The sequence below is a fragment of the Pogonomyrmex barbatus genome, unplaced genomic scaffold, assembly GCF_055798465.1.
Source record: "Pogonomyrmex barbatus isolate J1 unplaced genomic scaffold, ASM5579846v1 scaffold1, whole genome shotgun sequence".
NCBI classification, from domain to species: Eukaryota; Metazoa; Arthropoda; class Insecta; order Hymenoptera; family Formicidae; genus Pogonomyrmex; species Pogonomyrmex barbatus.
In genome coordinates, this window is record NW_028297098.1 from 6,412,195 (window position 1) to 6,438,348 (window position 26,154).

Consider the following 26,154-nt stretch of genomic DNA (forward strand, 5'->3'; position numbering starts at 1 on the left):
ATCTCATTCCGTCTCAGTTCACAAGTCGTTCGGAAAAGTTATATTTAAAATCGAGATTCCGAGGTCTTTCTTACGTGATTACGAACGAAGGTAATTAAGGAATAAGAAAGTCGGCGAAGTGTGTGTTTGTAACGCGTGAAGATTTCTCGTCGTTACCTTCTTACAGCGAAAGAGTCGACTAAGTACTTTACATTTTTTAATCCCGGCTATCCCGGCAGTTTTCGATCGATGACGGCTACGACAATTACAGTTCATTAAGCGGCAGCTTCAATCGACAGCCCGTTATGGAAGCGGTTGGCAATGAAGCCGTCGTCCGTCGCAATTTAACTTGGTCGCCGCGTCTTCATTCTCAAGCGACGGGTGCATCGTGATTTACATCTCAAAGAAAACTCCGGAAAGGCTTAACTTAACCATCGATCGTCATTTACGCCTTTGCCGTCGGTCTCTAAATGTAACCATACTTTGCGTCGCGAATAAATCAAGATGGTGCCCGATGAAATCTGAATAGGGACGTTTGATACGTTTGAGTCTCTGGACGAATCCACGGATTTGTTCCATCTGCGAAAAAGTTTTATAACTGTCGGAAATAAAAACGCGAAAAAATACTCCGTGCCGCGTATCGCGAATCGTTCTTGCGCAAAATCCCGCGGTGAAGTTTCTAATTAAACTCCCTCGAGCACTGAAAACAATTTACATTAATAAATACCACGGCGCGATTTGTAGATTTCACGTTAAATCAAGCGCATTCCACCTCTTTACCTTCCACGGAAGACCACTTTGTTTCCGATATTCTCGCTTCCCGCGTCTCTCTCGTTTAATTAATGTTCTCGTATATTGTAACATTTGTGTAGCATAATGTAACACTGTTACAGGACCATTTCGTAAACGCGCAAGTTTTGCGATGACGCGTTTACTTGGAGCTGCACAAGATGCCGTGTCCTTAGAGAATCTTCAATGGAATATTATCCCTGGGAACATCCAGTTAAATGGCGCTATCATCTTGAGAGACTCGTTTCAGCTCGGCCATTAGCGCATCCACGAACGTCAAACTTTGCATATCCGCCGCGTTGGGTTTGCTCACTGGCAAGTAGTCGCTGATAACCACCGTCGTGCCGTGCGGAGAACACGACAGAGGGAAGCCAACGTTTCGATTCCTCCGACGACGACCCGCCTCTTCCGAAACGGACGGCATAAGTCAGGGATGTAGTTGTTCTAATGACGGCAACTCTCCCCGGCGAACTAGTCGTCACCGTGTTCGATATGGCTTCTTAAGGAAAACCAATTAGTCCCTCGAGTGATAGTTCGTGGTTAGTGTGTAAGATTGCGCGAGCGGATCTCCGGAAGTATTAGTGACGTGCTAAAAGCGCGAAAACGCTTCCCTCGACGTCTCTCGCGTGATTTCTCATGCCGCTAAAGATACCTTTAGGTCACGTTTCGAGTCATTTCCCTCTGAGTGAGTGTTCTTTTTGCGTGAGTAAGCAGAAATTCAGCCGCCACTCTCTTGGTTCTTTATATCCGGTGTCGGCGGCTATTAAAGTTGCTCGACTTTTTCTATCGATCAGGTGTAAAAACGCCTATGCCTGAGCATCGCGCCGCCACTCCGAGACAAAGGCTGTTACGAGTAGGGTGTAAATGAATGAGCCGTCCCGTCGTGAAAAATGATCTCGGCCAGACTCCGAGGTATCTACTAACAATTGGTCACTACAGTTTCCACGTTGACGCGCTTCCTCTAGCGCGAGAGCACAATAGCGCTATTTTATTTGCCATTTTAAATTTTCTGCGAGATGAAATTTAAATATGAGTATCGGAATATATCAGATTGATTCATCAATCAAATCGCACTACGATTTATATCTGTCTCTTTTATTGCGGCAATAGATCGCATCGCGCGCTGATTAATCTGTCTCAATTAGCGGCGGCCATTCATGCATTTGACGATGTACATCAAATGTGTCACTTCATAAACACGAATATCGTTTTAGTCAGTGCGCGTAACTTGATTGGCTTATTTTCAATATTTTACAATGCACATCACTGTAATGCCATTTGATTTAGATAACGGGCATCGAGTTACAGTATAGAATTTTCAAACATTAATATCCATGTTATTTGCTTGATGCCGCTAAATTGACAGTATCTAAAGCGTAGAAATTTTTTGGGCTTTCAAATGGAATAAACTGGCAGCTATTTTAGAAGTGTTGAAAGTGAACGATTGAACCACTTTGAATGCAATGCAGTAGATCGTCGAAAGATTCCGCAAAGCCAAAACTTTAGAAACGTTTTCCCAAAGGCGAGAAAATTTAAGGATCAAACTCTGTAATTTCGCTGAACATTTACCAACTTTCCTTCAGAAACTTTTCGTAGGTACAAGTAGACTTTGTACAATATAAACCTTTGTCTAAGAAAAAAATATAGTTCTCTCTCATGTTAAATGAGAAAAATTAGAACTTTTGTTTAATATATAAAATATATGTATATATCCTATATTTTATATATATATATATATATAGATAGCTTATATTTTTTTAAAGAGAAAACAAGAGAACAAACAGCCGCAGATACTTTTGTTCTACAATAGACTTGCCGAGTGTCGATTTTGTATTTTTTATTAAATATAAAGTCTAAGGAATTTATTAAAATTATCAGAATATTCATATTATATATTAAAAGATGTTTACATACACACTAGTTTTAAACCAGGTTTTTGATTTCACAAATGGGTTTTTGAAAAATAAAATGGTTTGCACTGCTGATATTTAAATAATTATTGGATTTTGTGACACATCCATACGCATCGATACATAGCAATTTTTCAAATAAACTGTATGCGTCGAAAAATAGTTATACGAGGGAAGATATCTCCTCTCTCTCTCTCTCTCTCTCTCTCTCTGTATATATTGATCGCGTAGCTTTGCGCACTTTTCGCACAAACGACAAATTGCATTTAGCCCTCGGATGTCTAAAAACACTCAAAGATATAGATGATGACAGATGAACACTCAAAGCCAAAGGTGAACAAGCACACAGGTCCTGTCATTGGATGAAAAAAAAAAAAAAATAATAGCCTCGTTTTGTTGCTGTATGGCATGTGTCAATAGACAGCCCGAATAAAAGTGTTTTGTTCAACGGGCTCCATTACTCGCTACTTTTCAATAAACAATCGTAACATGTATCGCAACGGTAGACAATAGACGATTCGATTTCTGCATGCCGGATATGGTGCCTTGTGTTTGCGAACACAGTTTAAATAAAATTCCCTATTTATTTAATATAGATTACCATTCGCATGGTCGTTTTCCGTATACAGGATCACGTGCACAATTACATTATTAGAATGCATACATTTTATATCACTTAAATCGAGAGACATACGCATCGTTTAGTTTCAATTGCAAATAATTTGGGCTGTTGCATTAATTATCAGCGTATGTTTTGCATATCATATCAAAACAATCATCAACAAATGATTGTTTATATTTATCTGTCTGCATGTAAAACGAGTTTAGCGCGGCCACTCTCGGTATTCACCTCTGTGGGAATATAATATTAATAAACCGTCTCTCTTTCTCCGAGAGAATTTGTGCGTTTTGCGTTTAATGATTTTTTTTAAATTATTCCTTCCTCCGTACGCGAGGTACCGGCGCTTAGTAACTAAAATTGCGCCTAGTTCTGCTCTGCCGCGGATATCGTTATAAAACGCTCAAAATATTGTGCGACGTCGCGAAAGTCGGTCTTTCTGCACGCATGCCCGCGGAATAAGCACGCGTTATTGCACCGTGCACTTACGGTCTCAGAGTAATTGCGGAGCCCGTCTGTAGCGGCTACGAATGCTTTTCGCCGCTAATGAAAAGCGCTGAGCGCAAGGGTGTGTGTGTGTCGTACGGGACTGGAATAGGAAAAGCATCGATGCCTTAAAAGCGCACCGTACGACACAAAGTATGAAGGATCGAAGCTCAAAGCACACCGAGAGGCTTGAGTGGAGATGACTTAAAAATCGAACCAACCTAATCCGACCCGCGCTCGCGATCGCGGAAGATCAAAGCAATCAGCCATCGTTTCTACGTTTTCTACGAGAATTCTCTCATTTCACTTGTCACATTATGTCGATTATCAAGCTACGCTGCTTACAATAGATCAGTTGAGAACATCGAATTACGTAATAGATAGTTCTAATTAATAGACCATAGCATTATGAAATTGGAATATTATGTTTTTGATTAATTGTGTGATGGTTAAATATAAATATAAAACATGTTAAAAGAAAAATTTAAGAGAAAAACTATTTTAATACTAGCAGTTTTTTAGCAATTATTAATTAAACGCAAAATTTAATATGAAAGTAATTTAATCTGCAATTAATTTGAATGTTAATTATGTCTGAGGCATATCCTTCTTTTATGAATAAATAACGGGTTTTTGTATTTTATATTAAATAGACATCTTCAAATATACATTAAGGAAGGAAAATTCTTCTCTTATCCCGATTAAATAATTTCCGGGATATACCTTACGCAGATTTATTTAAAATGCAGTTCTCTAAAATAAGTAGTAACCGGGCAAACATATGCTTATTCTACAAGGAAATAGTCTTCATCTTTTATGCGAATCTCTGCATATTTTCTCTCATATTACAAGCCATTAAACTTGCAGCAAATCCATATTAACAATAAATAAAAGGAAAACTATATTTGCGTAACTCCGTTTTTTAAAATTATTTTTTATCATAAAATATTAACTTACTTAATATTAATCAAAATATATAACTTTTTACTTTATTAAATTATAGATTCTGAAAATAAAATTGAAGATGGTCATTTTTTTAAAAGTTTTTATTATATATTATACATAGCTTCTAATTTGAACAACTAATTTGAACAACAAGAGATATATTTAAGAATTGTTATGTCAAAATACTCTTTGCCATAATATTGTTTCATAGAAAAATTATATGTTATTATCATCATTCGATCGATGCGTAAAATGGTTTTTTGGTAACTGCCACTTAAAAGTGAAAAGTGAAAAATAAAACTTTACGTGGAACCTTAGTTAATCGGGTCTTTGCCGTAATCGGCTTAATTGCCAAGGAGTTTGCAGGCAGGCTTTACGAGGAACGGTCTCAACCCAAACTAGAAGTACCTACTTTACAGAGAAAGTCGCCCGTGTATCGGTGCTTGAAAATGTCGCAGATGAGACGACACACATAGGATAAAATGCAGTCAGACTTCAGAGATAAAATTATATAGTCTTCTGTATATTCTTCCTCCGATTTTGTAATCGGAACTTATTTTTACATAGTATTGTACAAAAAGTGCTCCCTTATTTCTTTAATTATGAATAAATATTTATTTTTAATATTTAATATTTAAAAAATTTTAAATATGATATATCTATCGTTTAAATAAAAAAAAAGAATATAAATATGTACAACAACAAAAGTTATACATTGAGTAAAAAAAAGTACATATAATTGTCGAAATAAATTCAACTTTATTATTATAAAAAGCAATTCCTCAAATGTTTGCAAATTAAAATACGTAACATCTTTAGAAACGCGCGGATTTACCTTCGGATTTGTAAGAGATATTTCTACATTTCTATAATATGAGAAAGTGTTTTCGTGATTATTTTATTTACAAAATTATTCATCAGAAAATTTAAATACATACTTTGGAAGACAATTTTGAATAGATTTGGCAAAGTAACAGTAAAAGTGAAATGAAGTCAAGTATCTCTCTAGTTATATCAGTCTTTCCTTTTTCATATTCATTAAAAATTTACAATTCATTCCTCGACTAAACCCCGAGGTCTAGACCACTTAAGATGAAAATGGGAGCAGGCTACGCAGGTGGTATGAAAAATTAAGCATACCCTTAAGTGACACATAATAACGGACAACGGATTAGATCTAGAAAATTTACGATGATATAACAATTAAACTTTACTAAGTAAATTCATTTGTCTGGATTATATTTTCTTTATAAGATACAAATAGTTGAAAAGATCTTTTATTTGTCAATACGATATTATAAAGTCGATAAAAGCATTTCAATTATAATATTTTTTACATTTCACGAATATTCAATTTTCAATCTGATCTGTCCCAGTTTTTACTCAAAAATAAAATGTTCTCTTCTTTGTCTATCGTCTATTGTCGAGCGAAAAAGAGGAGATGAAAAAAAAACAAGAAACGAAATATAGTACATCTACAGTTTTTTATTTTTACAGTTATTATTTTTTAAGAATTTTTATTTTAACAGCCAACATTGCTATTCGTCGCTTTATTCTCCGTCCAATCCAATTTCTTTTAAATATCAGAATTCTTAATACATAAGCGATATGTACTTCGTAATATCAGAAATATTACATCAATTGCGTATAATGTCGGAACAATTTTGTTTTGTCATAGATAAACGCAATCTTATTACTTGCACACGCCTTTTCTTGCACGTGCGAGTATTCCTGTCTGTAGCCTCTTGCATTCTTTCAAAATGTATTCCGTACGTGACTGGTATCAAATTGCTGGACACGAAAGTGCTTGAATCACAGCTCCACGGCACGAACTCGTGTGTACGACTGCTCGCTGTAAAGCTTCGGAATGAGAAAACTCCGCAGTGCCGGCGCGACCGAAAGGCAAAGGAAATTAAAACCGATCACTATTGTGCCTCTCTCTGGAAAAATAGCGGCAGGCACTGAAGCAGGCATCGAGGCGTCCTATCGGGTAAACCCGATTAAAGGAATGAAAACGTATGATTGCTATAATCGATTGCGATAATCGAGTGTGACAGAAATGAAGTGTGACAGAAATGAAGTGAACTCTGTGTCAGTGGCGGTGATACTTTTGTTGAAGTTGGGAAAATTTGAATAAATGGAGTTGCAAAATTTAGTTTGCGCGCAGACTGAATGTAGAGCGTACCCGTATAACGCTTTTAACCGTATGTTCACCGGCACAAATCGTCCGTAAATAGTTGCCAGCCCATTTTGACGTAAACTAAAATTGCACGATCAAATTAACGGACATTATAAATTAAAGAATAAAAAATGAGACTACTTTTAGATGTCAAAAATATCTATTTTGATATATTCAATCGTTATTTAAATCAAGCTTTAATTTCCCGACCGTATATTTTTTATTGATGCTTCCAACATATATTCAATATTTTAACGGTAACTACAAATATCAGCTTGATTTTTACGGCACGGAGTTAATTATGGAATTAATTATGATGCTTTTAATTGTTACTATAAAAACAGTTTAATTGTTACTATAAAAATTTAAATTTGTAAATGCGTTCGCGCACGAAAAGATTAACTTACTTATATATGCTTCTTGCGACAAAAAGTATAATGAATATTAGAAAAATGGCCTTAAGGGACGCAACATCGCAAATAAAGCTCGCTTTCGTTCGCATGTTGATGATTGCTGCCAATTCTGTGAAACTGTAGTAAACAGCTGGTCTTCGTTTCATGTTAGAACTGCAAGATTATAACAATAGCAAAGAAACAAGGCGGAAGATCGAAAATCCCTCTTAAAAAAGTCGCATCAAAGAAACTTACAAATTGTTTTGTGCGACATCACTTGATCTTTTTGTACAATGCTACAGACAATGTCTCATGAAGGAAAAAAAAACATTTTCTTTGATATATAAGATAAGAAAGATGTTATTTTGGCGTTATATGACAATTTTACTAAAATTTTTATTCGATCTATTTGATCTAAAACATTTAATATTAAAAATTAAAAAAATGATATTATTACCTAAATATATAAAAAATGGAATTTGAAGAAACTATCGATTTTCCATTTGTCACGATAAACGTATTTTATAAATGATAAAAGTAATTTCGATCAAATATTATTACTTATAATTTTAGTTTCTGTCCCAAATTTCTCGAAAGGTTTCACGCCAGCTTTATTACGGAACTACAATTTCATCGTCCATGATTCTACATTAAATTCCACCATATGTAGTATGCACCTACTACATATAGCACGTATAATGAATGGGATTGCAGTTACCTCTCCTCGGAAATGATGATAGCATCGATCGCGGCTTCGTAGCTGAGGCCACTTGCAAATGTACGGAAAGATGGGCCAAATGGCCCGATTCAAAGTGCCAAACTTCGGACGTTGGTCCGGAGCTCTTTTGTAAATGGCAGCTATCACTGGCTGTTAAGGCTTGCCGTAGGTTTCGAATTAGGTTGGAGTTATTCCACTGGGTATGATACCGTTTCTCCTTTGGACTGCCAGCGCTTTCTGAGAAATAGCGCGCCATCGTTTCTGCAATAAAACAATTTTGCGCTTTATTTCCGTACTCGGAGAGTTCACGCAAATTATTCATATTCCTCATTTTGTGCAAATACGACTGACGTACCTACATAAAAAGGATACACTGGAGGGAATAAGCAAAATTGCGAAAGAATTATTTAATATATCTTTCCTTCAATTCGGTTATTTTATTGAGAATGTAAATTAATTTTGTTAAGTACATTTTGTTAAGTACATTAATTAAATTAATAAATAATATTTATATGTTAGTATATTTAATATATTTATATATAGAATAGTTACATTTTACAAAAAAATATTATTACGAAGCTAAATATAATAACTAATATAGATAAAATTCAGTTTCTTCCATAATTTTTAATAATTTTAGTTTGAAAAAAAGTGCACTTATTTATCTCTGTATTTCTTAAAAAATAAATAACATGCTTTATGCAAATTTATATAAATTTTAATAAAGAATTTTAGATATAAAGAAATAAGAGATTTTATCACATAAATTAATTGTATGTTACATTAATATCTTTGCTAGAATTTACGTCTACATAACAATGGAATGGAGAAATTAATAACATGGAAAGGCATGGATAAACATCATAATCGTATAATTTTCTTATTCCTGACTTTACCGAGAAATAGAAAACGAGGAGAAGATAACGTCTGTAATATTAAGCTACATTCAGACTGTGATATTTATAGCGTGACATATTTTCTAAATCTTTCCTTATTTTCTTTGACATAAATCGCCAGGCAGGAAGCCTTAAGGGTGATTTCTTGCCGCGAAGCTATCGCTCTTTGCAGCATGGATTTCGATGTTCCCAAGGCGATGCGAACAACTTTTTCAAGTCACTTTCCAATAAGGTGGCTTTCAAAAGGTGGGTTGTACATTTTCTACGTAAACATTTCGCAAAAATATGACAAATACAAGTGTCACATATAGTTCCTTTGCAGATGAAAACAATATGATTTTACAATACTGTAATCATCTTTCTCTATCCGTGATATCTACTTATAAAGGAAAAAAGCAAACAATTGCAATATAAATATTTTTGTTTTACCACTTTTTACTATTTTCTTATCATTTTTTATACATAAGTGTATCTTTATTTCTTTTTGTTTGCTTTTTTTATATTTTAATAAAGTATTATCTTATTTTATTGTTATAATTATTGTCAGGCTTATAATAGATATAAAAAAGCGTAGAATACAATAATATATATCATCTAATATTTTTTCCATTTTATGATTTACAAATTAAAGATTTATAAATTTATATTACTGCAAATTTTTAATCGTCAGTTTTCGAAAATTGATAACATTTTAATATATTTCGTATAGCTTTGACTATAATTATTGTCAGATTTATTATAGATATAAAAAGATAGATATAGAGTATGTTACAATAATATCATGTATTATTAAATATCTAATTAAATAAAGATTTATAAATGTTTATAAATGTTATTTATTAACAGAATGTAATTTGTGATTTTTAGTTAGACAGATCGATATTTAATCTTTTTCCTCGTGACATAAGAGATAATCAATTTTTCAGGAAAGTACATGGAATCTTTATAATTTCGTGGTCAGCAATTAGTTGAGAAATTTCAACTAGCTTGTGATTAATAAAATTCGACATAACATTCTGACAGTTATTTCTAGTTAATAAAACTTGGAATATCTTAATTATTATTTCCAGGTCAGCAACCAGAGTTTCGTGAGCCAAAATTAATCAGAAATTTGTCAGAACAAAATACTAATCAAAAGAGAAAAAAAAATTAATTAATAAAAGTTAAATTTTATAAAAGACTTAATAATAATTAAATTTATATTATTATATTTATAATTTTAACTGTAATAATAAATTTTAAATTATCATTTAATTAAAAATTACACAATTAGATAAATAATAAACTTTATTAGATAAATAAAGTTAAATTAATATTATTAATTGAAATATTAACAGTTAGTTTATAAAATCATTTTGATCTGTCATTGGAACGAATGTTTTGTGGAAATTTTTAAATGTTAAAAATACAGATTTAATTTCCAAAATTTTATGTATGATATATATATATATATATATATGAATGTTGAATGTTTTATTGTACACTTTTAATTATATATAAAGAATAATTATACTAGAATAATTACATATTCAAATAAAAAAATGTAAAAATCATAAAGAAACATTTCGATGGTAAGATGCAATAAAACCCTTTTCGGAATACTTGTTTATAATTTTCTCATTTGTATATAGTACTTATTATGCGCAATAAAATGTGCAATATAATGTAATTATTTGAATGATAACTAATAGAACTTTCTATACCTACCGTATATTTTTTGCACGTCTATCTCTATGAGCATTGAGTCATTCAGGCGGACAGGCGTTGAAGAGAAAAGGCATGATTACGCGTAGGGCGAAAATTTGTCGCGCCGTGAAAAAGCGCGAGCTGACAATCTGTCTTTTTGCGTTTGAAGTAACAGTGGTACTCGAATAAGAAGCGAAATACATAGAAGAGACGCCATTCTCTCGATTACTTCGTGCGTCAGCCTGACATTTAATTTCGCGCGAGAGCTATTGACATTTCGATCGCCGGCCTGTTGGATACCTGATATTTGCGTTTCCCGCGCTCATCCTGCTCGAAAGCAGCGAATGGCGTCGCGAACGATGAACGCGTACCACGAATCGAGTAATGCATTGCTTCCGAGTATTTAATTACTGGGTTTGCAACTCCCGCGAGATGAAGTACACGCGATATGTCAGTCGGCGATATACAAACAATTCTGTTCAAAATTTTACCTATATTTCTTAATGATTCATTGGTCACATTTTGTTGCCTGCTCTATAAAGCGTAATTGCAAAAAAAAAAAGAAAATAATAAAAGTACGAAATATTTGAAAAAATATACTCGTAGCAGTGGACAGTTCTCGAATTCTGAAAATTAAGCAATACATGCTGAAAATTTCATTAGTCAAGACAACATGAAATGGAGGAAAGTTTAAAAGTATAGTTTGAAGTTTAATATAAAGATGTGAGACTATTTCTTTTGTTTCCTCTCGTTCTCTCTGTCTCTTTGTTTCTTGATTTTCAAGAAAGCATCGTTCTACCGAGCGTTCGCGATATTGAGTATAATCTTGGAATGATAAGAATTTTACCCTCCCATCTTGCTTCTCTTTCGTCTTACCGAAAAGATTTTAATGTTGTAACGTATAAGATAAAAGCAATTCATACAAACGAAGTTCTGAAAAGACGGCACTTTGTAATGTCTGCGACTGAAAGTCTTCGGCATTGTGCGACGTATTCTTACACGAAGTTACTGGCGACTGAAATAGTAGTTAAAAAGTAATAAGAAGGAGAATGGTCATAAGGATAAATAATCATAAATTTTAATTATAAATGAAAATGTGCTGTATTTTATACCTTTGTAATCGGCATTTCCATCAATTTAATCACATTGCTCATAATTGAGAATCGATAAATTACGATGAAAGATTAATTACAATGACAAAAACTCTTATGAGTAATCAAAATGCATTCAGCGCGACATTAATTAAGATAAACGATTCGAATTATTGTACAATACAAAATTCTATATACAATATATGCGTACGTGCTTATTGTTTCTTATTAATTTATTTATTAGTAAAATAAAATTTTACAATAGTTATGTAATAAAAGATATTTGCTGAAATTTATGACAAACATTTCTCCAAGATATTCGCATCCGTCCAAAATTCCAAAACTTTGGAGCGAATTACGTAACCCCCCAATTAAAAGAGTGAAGTCGGAAACTTAGGTCCGCAGAATTCGTACTGTGATCGATGTTTTAAATGTTCGTATACGTATCTCGGCCATTCGGGCCGTTACCGGGCTGTTCGCCGGAAGTTGGCTCGCAACTTTCGTCCGATATCGAAAATCTTTGTTCAGCATTATCGTGAAAAGTCAGGAGCGCAATCTTGATACTCCAGTTGTCATTCGTCAAAACTGTAACGAGGCCTCCGGCAGAACGTGGTCTGTATGTGTGTACCACTCTGTGTGTGTGTGTGTGTGTGTGTGTGTGTGTGTGTGTGTGTGTGTGTGTGTGTGTGTGTGAGAGAGAGAGAGAAAGAGAGAGAGAAAGAGAGAGAGAAAGAGAGTGTCCGATTCTTCCTCGACGAAAATTATCACAAGTTTCTCAAAAACGGCTGAATTGCTATCGTCGATCACTGAAGTTCTTTATAAATTGATACTAGTTATCCGAGATGGAGACTTGTTAGTTGAAAATGCGGCGGACATCTCGTTAGCCAGCAGTCTACGTACACTACGATTCACACTGCTCCCAAGTATCCCCTTCCCTCGTAACTGTCTTGATGGTAATAACACCTTAGTTTTTCCGTGATATAATTGGACGGGCACGGAGCGCTCGTAAAATAGGATTGAATTCTCGGATACATCGGGGTGCGCGTACAGATGCAGCCCGCCATGGAGTATGTAATTGAGTTTCAGATAATTTAATAACTCCTTAATGTTATTCATCGCGAGCCCTTCGTATCCTCTTTCCACATTTCCGCTTGGATGTTATCTCATTGTATTATCTCTACAATTTATTTGAGGGGATAAAATGAAAAGCGATGAAGGAAATAAATCTCGACACGTCGACCGGATATTGAATGCATGAACAATACGGAACGGGATATTGAAGAAGATATTTTAGCGTTATATGACTAATTATGAAAAATAATTTTATAATTTTACGTTCTAGTGGTCTCACTTTTACATCAAACAATCCGAAACGAAATATAATTCATCTACATTTTTACTTTATTATTTGTACATTATCTTCTACCGTTTTATCACAATATTTTACAGGTTAAAAATATTATATTATTCAACAAAGAATTTATTATTTTTTTATTGAAATTTTTTGCTAGATAATTTTTCGTAACCTAGAAAGATTACAAATGTGGAACACGTTGATTTATTTTATAAAGAGAACGGCTACGTTCTAATTTAAATAAAACTGTCTAACGTAAATTTTTGAACTACTCTACAAATTTTATCTTATTATGAATGTATGAGATAAAATGTATTATGTATGCATCTTTAGAATGTTTAAAGATGCATTAAAGATAATTTAAAGACAATTTAATTTATAATACACTATTCCGTTTAAAAATAATGTAGCTTTATAAACAATCCTTTTACAGGAAAGAAACCAAGTACACGTAGATGGCGAATCCATCAGCTCGGGTTCGCACGGTTTATCGACGTTGCAACCAATTTCCTTGTATCGACAACGTGCGTTCCCTTCCAAAAGGACTCTCGTAAAATTTTATTTCCGGTCAAATTCTCGCGGTAAACGGAAATCGAATTAACCTTCGGATTCTATGGCGCGGAAGTGCGACATAGCTGACGTGTAATATACCGTGTGGAACGTAATTATCGACGGCAATTACGTACCAGCCGCGAGGCGGTAGTTATTTTAATGCGGCCCGGTTCACTGACTTTCCACCTGCGCCATCGCCATCGCAATTCAATTAAGAGATCGGAAAGGGAACGGAGCTTATTGTAATTTAATCACCGTTGTAAGGTCGTCCTGGTGTGATCGTAAAACTTTTAGGATAGCCCATTAATCCCCATGGTTCCCTTTCAGTTTCATCGAATTAACCGACCGCTTCTGCAGCCACATGACTCTCCAGCAGTCCGAATGTGCATGTTATTCATCGAAAATTATTGTTTCATTATTTTAACGCTTTTTCTCCTCTGCATCATATCTCAAAATGTGCATCTGGTTTTATTTTCTCAAACATGTTTTCGTTTTATCATATCGTCATATCGATTTGAAATATTGATTTTGCAGTCCGCATGGGTGTTTATGATCAAATGCATAACTGTGTTGAATAATAAGTTTATGTAATTCTACTGAAATCGAAAACAGATATTTGACAGAATATTGATGAGAGGCGTTGTTGTCGTTTGAAATTCCATGGCATTCGCGCTTCGGAGGGCGCTTTGAAGAAGCTTACCTGCGCAGCAGCAATATCAACCCCGGCTATCGATCATACTTTTGCTTCCCTCTGTCGGAGGTGGCGTGCAAACTTCAGGTAAAATTTCTGTTATCCTTCCGCAAACCACCCTGACTATCCTCTGGCGAACTCACCCCGTGCGATACACCACCTCGCTTGGCTATCTGTTACGCGTACTTGAAGTTAAAGGGCGTTGCGATCTGTTTTCCCGTCAACCACCATCCATTATGAAGACTGCTTGATCGACCTACTGCATTTGCAATTATTAATCCACCTTCTCCTTGACACAACCCTGTGATTTTTTTGCAATCCCGATTTTTAATATTGCATTTACATAGTTGCATTTACATAGTTTACTTTGCATAAAAATATAATAAATATGTTTTATTTTTACATGGCATATTACGTGCATTTACAGAAAAACATCATTAAGAAATTCTATCAAAATTGCAATTTTTTCTTTTGTTAAATATATAGCAATATATTTGTTAAATATATAGCATTGTTTAAAGATAGACATAAGATATAATCGTAATGTAGCAGTTAAAGAATTGTACTAATTGTACGATTTACATTCGCGACTTGATTGCGACTGTAAAATGTGGAAGAGAAGTAACGAATGAATGCGGAGAGAGATAAAATAAATCAAACAAACAGAAAAAGTGATCGGTGGAGAAGTGGCGAATTGAAAGCAATACAATGTAACTCTGATTTGCATGTGAAGAATAGCGTAAACTTGCTAAAGCGTTGAATAGCATACGTAATGTATATAAAAAAAATTGAGAAACACACAGAGAATTGAAGAATAGAACAAACTTTAGTTAAAACTTTAGTTAAAATATTTTTGGTAATATTCTATTCGCTAGATGATACGAAAAATCACGTACTATCTCTATATAATATTATAATATTATCTATATAAATATAGCTTCAATTGCTCTGTATTATCTGGAATCTAAACGATAGTTAAGTGTTAAATTTAATTAGCATATTCGTACTAATTTTGTAACAAATAAACTGAGTTGAATTTGGAAATGAAAATTTAATTATCGCGTACATGTATGGAAGCCAGAATTTCATAACGACCACGGATACCGCGATTTCCGCCGTTTGGATGAATGTTTTGGAGGATTTCCGACAGGCTTTATACATATTTGTCCGTAGCAAACAATTGTTCGGAGATCACAAAACAGAGAGTAAACATTAATCGGCAACTAGAAGAGGAAGCGGCCACTGGATATTCACACGGAAATCGTTCGAGGCAAATTTGTATTTCCGCGTTTGAACGGAAAGGAATGGGTAGAAACGGAACGGAGTGGAGAGGTTTTTCTGCGAGAAAAATTCCCCTGCGAGAAAAAATCCCTGACGCGCGGCGCCACCGCTCGCGCGTTCTTCGTTTCTTCCGGCGGTAATGGCGACAACGACGACGACAACGACGACAACGACGACGACGACGACGACGACGACGACGACGACGGCGGCGACAGCAGAGACCTTTTTTTCGCGTATTCGTCGCGGAAATACTGTCGCGCGCGAGAGACGAAACGCTATCGCTGCCGGTGGCGTGGTTACATTTCGAGCGTAAAACCTGCGCGAAATTAAATTTCCCACGGCGCGAGCGACTGCTACCTGGCGTCGATGCAACTGCAACCGGCGGCGGACGGCTGCATTGCAGTTGGCGGTTTGGCAATCGAGCTGCGGTCGGATCGATGTACCCTCGTATATCCGTTATATGAAGCTGCGCGTCTCTCGTTTTCCATTGATCTCTCTTTTTCCCTCTCTCTCTCTCTCTCTCTCTCTCTCTCTCTCTCTTTCTCTTTCTCTCTCTGGCGGCTCTCGCTTCTTCCGCAGCGCACAAATAATGCAGCGACATTTGACCGAGCACTCACACGCGGCGCGCTAAAAGTGGCGAGCGCGAGGGGGTGTCTGCGCCGACGAAAGGGTGATATTCGCTTCGACCGCTCGTACTTCCGATCGCTGGCGATTAAACCGAGTATGACGGCAAAATATTTTTTTTAAATCCTAAATTCCTTGATAGAGATATTTTATTTTGTTACGATTGTAGAGGATTGGGGACGCAACGTTTCTTACAATAAATTTCAAGCACGTTTCTTTTCGAGAGTTACGTGAAATGAAAAGGCGCGTCTCTGAATGTAGTCTGACTATATATCGCTAAAGTTTAATTCAAGTTGTATGATGTATATACTTCATGTATCGCATAAATTTCGATTTACATATTCTATGCGTAGTTCCATGAAGACTAGATGACTTAACTAACATATGTAGAGTTTACTAATGACTTTTGACTAGACTCAGAAATGACAAGTTACACACGACGCGCGGGTATGTTGTAAACGTCACTGACTTTTAAATTCGTTTTATGCAGTTGGAAAGTAGTACGAGCGCATCGTTTGTAAAGAATCTACTTGAATATCCCCTAGTGGAAGAATCGTGACATCTCTGTTACTTGTCTTTCCCTCTCTCGAAAAGTTTCTTGCCTGATACTTACAACATCTCGTTTGCGACTCTTCAAACGTAAAGAAAGCGGGATTCCCTTTAGGATCATCTATTTACACGTGTATGCTCTCGAAAATTTACGGAAACTGAGATAAAGCCCTGGATAAAGTGGACTCGAACGCAGATGACGCATCGCTTTAATATCTCGCCTGAATTAAACAGCACTCTGTACCCGCCGCCTGCATTGCGTTGTTCGTATGATTATCACGCGGCTCGCATTCGATAATTAACCGATCGTTCTCTTGTTAGCGTATATTCATCGTTTACAATGAATGCGGACAAACTTGCGCATACGGTACATATATGCATACAGGGAATGGCCGCCGCAAGGCTAATAACTATTCGAGATTCTTAACAATCTCGAGCCGAGCCTGGGAAGGGTAGGTGGGAGGGGGGGGGGGGTGGGGGGAGGGAGGAATGGCTTTTACCGTTTGCTCCTAATCTCGCGATGCAGAGCGTTTCATTATACTTAGCCGGTTCGCACAGTTTGGCAACTCGAGCAAATATCCTCCGGGTGTTTCCGCACATTATTACGATACTGAATACGGTTAAGGTATAATTAACTACGCCCTCCCCATAGACACACGTATACGCCTATCCTGTTTTCCGGGCGCGGTAATTAGCTTTCATAATAAATATACCGATGCAAGAAATACGCACGTAATGCCGCGCTCCCAGAAGACGCGAGCCATCGATTTAACGTCGTGCACGAATAGTATTCTCGCGTAACAGTATTCTCTATTCGACGCCATTCGAAAATATTCGACGACAGTGCCGTCCTATATATCAGCGAGTGAGTTACACAAAGGAGATAAATATTTGTCTTCCGGGACACTTCCGCGCTTGTGCTCGACGAAGAAATCATCCGATTTTTCCATTCTTCGATATATCTGAAATCGTTCTGGATCAACCGCGGAATATCCCGCGCGTCTCCCATCGAAATAATCCGCGTGTCGTATCGCGAGTAGAATCCTTTTTTTTTTTACCATGTTGCTATTATAATTTTCTTTCGATACATCGTTCATCTTCGTTTTATAATTGTGAAATACCGTGTATCGTGACAAATGTGAAAATTAATTTTTCGCAAAGTCAATCGATGAGTCATATTACGTGTTGATAATTTGGAACATAAATATTATAGCTCACAGCTCCTTTTCCTTCGCTTCCTGCATCAATGTCTCGGCGTTTCACTGATGTGAGACGAGGAAAGATCCCGTTTGAAATTCGAGACGGGAATCGCGAATGCACCGTCAACTTCGTAAATCGAGAGACACCGTGTTCATATGTTATTCCATCTGTCGACAAGACTAACCAAAAGCGCCCCTTGGAAAGAAATTCCATTGCGAAGACGCGCAAAAGGCAGCTGGTATTTGCGTGCTCGAACACAAAAATTTCGCCTCGTTTTCGTCATTGCGTCTCGCGCGAAACGTCGGAAACGTCGTTCAAGCTTAATACCGCGGATGCACTCAGTTAGTCCGGGGGGGGGGGGGGGCATTTGATTCACGCTTCTGGCACACAGGTAATCCGGAGCTTTTCGTATGGCAAAGTACGGTCTGCCACTTTGAGCTTACTGATTTGGCTGCCAACTAATCCACGTGCTTCGTTTCACCTCGGGTCACACCGGTGCCATCACGCGATAAATATTTGGTTAGACATCGAGTATGTCGCGCACTCTGGAGTCTTTAACAGAAAATTTCAGACAATTCCGACAAACTGACATCAAGTCGTAAAGCTGCAAAGCGCAAAAATAACTTCTCCCTGCGCTTTAAACAGTTCACAACGCGTAATTTTTCCCGTGACGTTAACAAGAGTGAATTAAGAGCGAAAACGCGTTATTATTAATTTTTTTCGGATTTCTCATCGCGGATGTATAATAAGTATACATCATGATTGTTGATTGTTGTTTGTGCAAAATTTAATACACGTATTATACGAACCTTAGATGTCTGTATACGCAGTTAATGGTTACGCAACGCAATATATATGGGTTTTCGTGGTACACAGGTGAGCGTAACAGGACGTCTAGTTTACATACTTTTGTCATTAACCGTTGTGCTTTTCCAGTTGTTACTAAACGCAAAAAAAGCCGTTGTTTTGCCCCGACTATGCTTTTATTCGCTTTCGTGTCGCATACACTGTGGGTCTCCCGTAGAGTGCACGTTGCATTCATCGACATCCCTTTTTTAAATTTGTATCATTGTTCGAGGGATGCGCACGCTGGTCGGTGAAAATTCGCTGCCACTTCGCCACCCGACCGTATCTACTACGTATTTCCCCCTATTGTTCTTAATTTACGAGTCTCACGACTATTCTTCTTTCGGTCGCTAATTAACGGGTCGGCCCGACTGGATTCGAGGCTGTAACTCAGGAAAATTTACCAGTCGCGAGATAACAGCATTCTTCCACTGCATCGTGCGCGAACAAAGGGTGTCGGAAACGAGCGCTCTCGCTTGGGAATGCTATGATAAAGAAATCTCAATTATAGCGGAAAATGCGAGAATAGCTACTGATATATTTTCACTGATATATCGTACGACGCTTTTACATTTAGACGTTGAGATTGCGCCGTCACTTCGCATCACAAAACTCCGCTTCTTCGAGCACTTTTTATATTATTATTTTAAATTGAGTAAATTGAAAAAATGCAATAAACAATAATGTATATAAATGAAGAACATTTGATGAATGAAATACCTCGAGATAATTGTATCCTCTGATACGCTTTTGTCTCTCCGATCTCTCTCACGCGGGGTTGTCCAAATTTAATGTTTGCTGAAACTACTTTTACTGATACGAAGCGAATTGTATATCGAGAACCACGGATTGTAAGCGTACTTGATTTTACGGTTACGCTCACCGAATGAAAGAAATATAACGAGTTTTAATGGGCATTTAAAAGTTTCGTTCGACCAAACGCTCGTACGTTCGAACTTTCGGCTGCCAATACATTTTTCCGTCATGCTCTTATTGAACCAGTCGACGGATAAGCGAGTCCGCGCTTCTCTCCACTAAATGCAATTTCGATCCCGTATCTCGTCGAGTTGTTTGGAAGTTTTCATCTTATCGAGAAGTGAATTAATTTCTCCGTTCAGAATGGTACGCATATTCAATGATCGAATATTTGTTATTGAACAGTGAAGATATTCAACTTCGCTGTTTTCAATTTTGGGTCTTATAAAAGTTGTTCAAATATTGTCAGAAAAATTTCGTAGAAAAATTATAAGTACAAGAGTGATGATTTGTGTTGAAGAATACCATTTACATTGAAACATTTAATAATTATTTATAATAAAAGTGATTTTTTTATAGATATAAATGAATATATAGGGACAAATGACAATGTATATATGTGTACTTTTCACATGTTATTCTCATCGAGTGTAGTATACTTTCGTTTATTATAAACGCGTCCCAGAAAGTAAGACAACAACGTTTTTGTAGCATGGCATTGTATTATAAATGACGTGCAACGTGACAGCGCATTTAGTCCCCGGTACAAAGTAGGTGTAAAAAAAAAACACTTGCTCCTAAAATAGAGGTACGTGTTGCAATTTGTAATTACGTTCAGTTGAGCGCATTACGCCAAGCTGTGAATCGTGATGAAAAGCGCAATATGTCATGCGACACGGCAGTACGTTCCACTTTTGCTGATTAAACATTCTGTTACGAAATGCGAAATAATTAAAAGTTTGTCGTTTAATCTCGCGCGATTTCTCGAAACATCCCGCAAAATCCATCCCGAATTTTGCATATCGAACATACGCGATTCACCGCCCGAATTTGTTACCGGCGCAAACGCCGAGCGAAATGCTCCCGATAAAATTACAATAATGAATCGAGAAAAAAGCAGCGGTCTATTATTAAAAGCGCTATAATTTTTGCACAGCGTCGTTGCAATATTTTATAAAATTTACGCGCGAGTTGGATAACGCAATTCGTGTAACGGAATTAGAAAAAAAATAGTGCGGCAAAATTAGAAGTGCTATTATTTTTGCGTACCGCTCTGAAACATTTACAGCGCGAGATGTGGTCCCCGTGTCAAGCTTTGTTAATATTTCATACAATTGTCATCTACGACTATCGTCGAAGTAAAAACAGCATGTAGACGCGAAAATGTGCGTGTATGTGACAGAGAGAACGACCGATCTTAATTCTCGCAAAAGCCAATTGGATTAACGGTTAGAGCTATTTTCTGCACACAGCCGCACTTTCTTTCTTTTTCCTGTCTGCTCCCCCCCCCCTCTCTCTCTCTCTCTCTCTCTCTCTCTCTCTCTCTCTCTCTCTGGTTTTTTCCGCTGTCGAATCGAAGGAAAAGTCGGCTCCGTCTGCATAAAATTAACGAGATAAAAGCTTCTGCTCCTCCGCCTGGGAAATGGTCGTTCTATTTCACTCGCTTCCATGCCCTCGGTCTCCTCTTTCATGACCCGTCTACCATTTCCTCCTATGTATGCAGTCGTCAACATTGCCTGAAGGGGTTGTCTTATTAAGATCCGACGAAGATTGCAAAGATTTACCGTTACATCTCGTCTCTCCGCTCGGATTGCTCCGCCGTCGTCTTACGCATTACGACGTAATACAAAGGAAAAAGAGAACACGTATTCAGCGTATAATCAGCGTTTATTTCGAATAATTTGGATACATTCCCGTTCAATGCCTGAATACTAGCTCGTATCGTAACTGCAGCGATGTATCCAACTGGCAAGCCAGCTGGTTGAATCCGCAGCAAGCTCGCGAGGAGTATTTCAATGAAACGACCGTCTTAATGCTCTTTACTCTCTTTTAAAACGTGTAGAATTAAAGCCCACTAATTGCATTCTTCGTGCGAGATATCTCCCGTACGTAAATCGGTTTCTTACTTTACGAGAACGATATCGCGCATACATATTCACTTGGCACTATCTCTCTCATAACTATCGCGATACTACCTATAAGATAAAACGATGAAGGAACTAAGATCGTAATTTGAAAAAAGTCTTAAACTTTTAAAAAATATCGTTCCGAAGAATTACGGCTGCACGGTGAAATAATGCATTATAATATTAACGTTTATTGTATCACGTTAAAAACATATAAAATAGGATTTGATTACAATTTATTAATCCAGCCAAATTACAGTCATGATATTCAATACCCAATTATAAATATATTTTGATATTTAAATTAATGTTATTTATTTTTTATAATTTTGATATACTTTTTTATAATTTTTTAAATTTGACATAGATTATTTCTTTTGGACGTATCGGTTATTATAAGTGATCGTTTATTTTCGTTACAGAGATTATAAGTCTATCAGCATGAAAGATCGAGTGATTAAAATAATCGATAATTACCTTTATGCACTCCATAATTAATGCTATTGTCGTATAAATTGATTTCATTAGAATCTACTTCGATGCTTGGCTCCATTGATGTATGAAAATGGAAGTCGGGACCACCATAATGTTGAATCTGCCTCATTGCCTCTAGCGACGAGGGATAACACTTGCTAAACTCGTTTTTCCTTCTTTTTCTGGGACGAATAAAGGCAGGATAAAGAGCTCAAGAACGAGGAAGTAGCACTAAAGTCAATAAGCATTCGTTAAGGGGAATAATATAACGAATAGTAATAATGATTAGAATTTATAACTATATTCCGTCGTAACGTACAGTGATTGTTAAATGAAATAATAATTTCCTCTGTTTTTAAATAGAAAAATCAACGATAAGAGAAATTATTATCTGATTTTAAACTGAAAGATAATAAAAGTTGTACGTGAAAATACAAAAATATTTTCAAACATGTCATAGATGTTTTAATATAAGTATTTTGTCCGCATGTGTGTGTGTGTGTGTGTGTGTGTGTGTGTGTGTGTGTGTGTGTGTGTGTGTGTGTGTGTGTGTGTGTGTGTGTGTGTGTGTGTGTGTGTGTGTGTGTGTGTGTGTGTACGTTAAACAAAGCGCTGTGTACACTTCTGAATTACCGCACAGACTCATACTCTAACAGATAATTTTCTTAATTGTCTGTTTCGCATGGGATTAATTGCAGTGCCAAGCGAAACTTAGTAATACTCTGCGAGTCCATTGAGAAACGCTATAGTAATTTCAGCAAATTGCACGTGCCGACGAGGGAAAGGGTAAAACTTGCGATCGGGGTATATCTGTGTTATGAAGAAATATCGAGGATTTAATATTCCATGCCTGTGCTGTCGGAAAAAAAAAACTTGGCGGTCGCGGCAGTAACGGTGGCTGCGGCAGAAAAAGTAGCTCCCGGATAGTGGGCGATAAATTATATTGCATCTCGTGGTGCGTGCGCCGTGGTCCCCTTAACAGCCAGTTAATAGTTTTTCCAGCTCGGAACAAAGTGGGTTTGTTAAGAAATCGAGTTTCTGCCGCGTTCCGCCGTTCTACTCTTTCAGCCGTGAAGTAGTTCATCGATATCCCGAACTCTCTTCAAATCTAAATACTTTTAAGTCCATTTTCTCCATTTAACGTATTCCCGTTAAGTTTTCGATCGCTGTTTTATATACAGCTGTTTTTGCATTCAGCATTTTGCAGAGTGCAAAGAAATTCCAATATCCCCTCAAAATTTCTTGTCCGTCGAATTTAGGTCGTTAATAATTTAAAATCGCTAATTAGTAATTACTAAATATAAGTAAGAGAGTAAAATAACGTTATTATGTATTATCAAATACAAGCAATGTTGTTACGAATATCTCCTCGTTATATTTTTTTTTATTTTTATCATAATCGTTGCAATTTTATTCTTGCATGACAGATAAATACCGCGACGATAAAGTCAATCAAGATAATCCTCTTTTTCTTTCCCAAGGGAGCGTTATATTTTTCTCATACCAACCAATTCGTTATATTGATTTATCATACGATCTTCATCCAGTGAGATACTTGAACTTTGCTCCCTGCTACATTCGCCTTGAGTTTACTCTTGACGAGAGATCGTTCGTTCAATTCTCTCGACGCCGTACTGAATATCTAAGCAACGGTCTCGAGGCACGAGACTTATGTATACTTTATAACTTCATCGGCAACCGTGCTGATGCCGGTAACGAAAATATCCACCGTGTTTCACAGTGATAATGATATCTCGTCGATGATAACATCTTTACGTATTCTTGAATCATAGCTCTTTCATAAGGAGGGTTAAAATTGAAAAATAGATTTTTGAGAGAAAAGAAAGTGATGATACTATTCGAGTACATATACATGTACATAAAAGTACAATACACATTCGAATAAATCTTGATTTAGTAAATCATTTATTCGACGTAAAATATTAATAATATTCATTAGTAAATATATTTAAATGAAATGACATTCTGTTCCAATAACTCTATATTATGGAATTAGTGTAGTAAAATTATGTTTCATTATATCAGTATCAAATACATGAATAGTAGCAGATATTTTAGTGTATAACGTAGTTATAGCACTCAGAGAGTGTCATTTATTGCACACGTATCATATTCGTTGCGTATCTGCAGCTGTCACGTGATATATATAGATTGACATCGATGTCATATAAGCGCTCGAAATAAAACATGGATTTTCCAAAAGTTGATAATTTATTGATGACATTTATCTTGGGTATAGATTGGTTTTATAAAAATTCATTGATGTTCATTATTCGAAAGCAAATTGCATTACCAAAACATGAAAGCTTTATAGGACGTTTATTGAACATTACCATATATATTAAAAATATAATATATGTAAAATATAATATTCTTCCTCTTCGGAAGTTTATATAAAATAAAACGCATTATGTACTTTAATTTATAGGTACTAGACACACACACACACACACACACACACACACACACACACACACACACACACACACACACACCACAAACACACACATCAGAATAAATTAAAAATATAATTCATTATGTGGATCGACATGCATAGTTACGTTCGAGAAACACGCGTGTGTTTTATATGTAAGGAGAGAAAGAGAGAGAGAGAGAGAATCCTAAATTAATACGTTATACGTTGCATTCATTATTCGTTGTATTAATCAGGTCGCAAACGTGAGCGCGGAATCCGACTGGACACGAAACCTGGGATTCATGCAGACCATCTCCCATGTTTCCGTGGTTTCGTCTTCCGTTTCCCGCCGCTGTACGCTATATATACCTTCAGCATGTCACGAAGGAAGTAGGGTTGCTGCGTGTGGCAAATACGCCGCGGATGGTAGAATCTACTACCCCGCGTTGCAACAGATGGAGAGGAACCAGCCGTTCTCGGGAGAGTGATCACGTATCCCGTAGCGAGGAGGCGATGTATAAACTGCATTGCCGTGGCACGCTTGACGTGGCGCCGCTAAAAAATGTTGCACGTGAAGATGAAGTTTTCAGTCGGGGCCACGGGATCTGGAGTGGAAGCGGCCGTGAAGATCGGAGAAAGGCCGAGAGAAAACGCGTCACATGTACATACACGGCGCTCGCATTGTATGCGTGTGTGTCACGTTACGTGTCGCGTCAGGGATGACGGGGGAGGAGAGCGGGATGGATCCCGCCCTTCATTTGATGAAACAACTTTGTTCATACATCGACTCGGAATCAAATGGCAATTTCCTAATGTACATTTTCATCTACCGAGTGTTTCAAGGAATAATGAAAAATTCGTGGAGGAATATATAGATGTGCCCAATGGCAATCGTAAATTTGCAGAAATTACCTGAATGTAATTAAACGCGCTGTTGATTTTATTCCGAATGCCAAATATGTTTCTGATTTGTTCCAAAATGTTTTTTTTTTTTTTTTTTTTTAATTAGGTATCCACTCTTTACCTCTCGTAAACATTACTGTGAAAAAACAAATTTGGACAAAAGAGTTTATTGAACGTCGAGAATGATAAATGAGAGATAAACAAATTATATTTAAAGTAAATGGATGGTACTTTAAAACATTGTTATTGATAAATGTATTAATATACATGTATGACTGACGTAATAATAAAACGGCAAATACTTCTTTTATATAAAAACAACAAGATATACATTGAACATTGTTGTAAAAGTTAGGAATGAAAACTTTTTTGCGTTGTTCAGAAATATTAACATATACGCCGCGCGCGCATTAAACCTCGGAGAAAGTTTTTGCAATAAGAACTACGAAAGTACGTTTCATAAATTGTATCCCTCGATGCGCAATAGCGTTGAGAAATAGCCGCGGTTTCAATCATCCCTCGGATGCGGGAGGCGGCCTCGGGAAAAGACAACGCGGAGTCTTCCATCAAATCGCGCAGTGGAACTCCGGAAGTTGTCCGCTCGGTGTGTCGGATGTGTCGCCGAGCGAGAGAGCACGGAATAAGGCGCGCTCGTCTCGATTACATCCCCC

At 36.6% G+C, this 26,154-nt stretch overlaps 1 long non-coding RNA gene across 4 annotated transcripts; it reads right to left on the reverse strand.

Moving 5' to 3' along the window:
• Positions 1-4,226: 4,226 nt before the first annotated feature.
• LOC105432354 (uncharacterized) lies at positions 4,227-18,386 on the reverse strand. Of its 4 annotated transcripts, XR_016138749.1 has the most exons (4): positions 14,297-15,970; positions 13,852-14,192; positions 8,018-8,278; positions 4,227-6,711 (listed from the first exon to the last, which is right to left on the reverse strand). It is a non-coding gene; the product is annotated as an uncharacterized LOC105432354 (long non-coding RNA). The 4 variants fall into 4 exon arrangements; XR_016138748.1 differs by lacking the exons at positions 4,227-6,711; positions 8,018-8,278 and adding an exon at positions 17,960-18,386 and having other exon boundaries at positions 11,676-14,192; positions 14,297-14,546; XR_016138747.1 differs by lacking the exons at positions 4,227-6,711; positions 8,018-8,278 and having other exon boundaries at positions 11,676-14,192; positions 14,297-14,546; positions 15,354-15,970.
• Between the last annotated feature and the right edge of the window lie 7,768 nt (positions 18,387-26,154).